The sequence below is a fragment of the Sciurus carolinensis genome, chromosome 11, assembly GCF_902686445.1.
Source record: "Sciurus carolinensis chromosome 11, mSciCar1.2, whole genome shotgun sequence".
Taxonomy (NCBI): Eukaryota; Metazoa; Chordata; class Mammalia; order Rodentia; family Sciuridae; genus Sciurus; species Sciurus carolinensis.
The window spans coordinates 79,029,403-79,030,437 of NC_062223.1; the positions used below are offsets into that span (position 1 = coordinate 79,029,403).

Genomic DNA, 1,035 nt, shown 5'->3' on the forward strand with positions numbered 1-1,035 from the left:
TTTCTGTAAGTAGTTCCATAAATGCTTCCTAGAGCCATTACCCAAACTATTTTATGTTCACAATTCACTTCTGTTATTTACAAACAGAATCTTCATCATTTACATAGCACAACTATCATTGAAGACTTCACATTGAGATACAACGTAACAGCCATAATCTGATGATTTGCAGCAGCATTGTGAGAGAGAAGTATTTTTAATCACCTTTCATCCGAATGAACTTACGTTAAAAAAAAAAAATCAGTAAATTGTAAGTTCTAAGTCTCCAAAGGAGATTTTCAAATCTTACACATAGGAAAGGTCACAGTGAGATTTTTAAGAAACATTCTCCATGTCACATCCTGTTGTACATTGCCGTACCATGTTTTCTTCCAGCTGCTTCCCTTTGCCGTCATGAGAATAAGATGGATGTTTTGCTTGACTCCTTTGATGTTCTGAACTTTCCTCAGCTCTTTATTTTCCTCCAACCTGTTAATTATGAATTTAGCACAGCGTTTCTGTGTGATCTCTTAGGCTCTCTTCATTGCATGGATAGTTCTATTCCATAGCTCCTGCTCGTCTTTGACAGGGTCATTTCTACATTTTTCAAATTCAAATGAGCAATCCACCATCGGCCCTTTACCAGTTGCTTTCCAGAATGCTTTTGTCCACCTGAACTTGCAAGGATTTCACTTCTTTTAAGAGTTTTATAACATTTGTGTTTATAGAACCGGAAGATCTTGCAATCCTTGCAGACAAATGTCCTCCTGTGGCCAAGGTAGATGGCACCTGAACAGAAATAACATTTCTTGTGTAACATGTTGAACCCACAAAAGACCACAGGGGCAAAAGCTAAGTTCAGGAATGGAATAGTTTTTTTAATTGTTTGTATTAGTACTAAGCAGGTGAAAAAATACCTACAAAATATGTATAAGGCATAAAGAATAATGATGCAACAAAACTCATGCACCTAAATTTTTTTTTGGGGGGGGTACCGGTGATTGAACCCAGGGGTACTTAACCACTGAGCACATCCCCAGCCCTTTTTTGTATTTT

General features: G+C 37.2%; 1 pseudogene; it reads right to left on the bottom strand.

The window, feature by feature from the left end:
* Positions 1-315: 315 nt before the first annotated feature.
* On the bottom strand, positions 316-799 carry LOC124995334 (probable ribosome biogenesis protein RLP24; annotated as a pseudogene).
* Between the last annotated feature and the right edge of the window lie 236 nt (positions 800-1,035).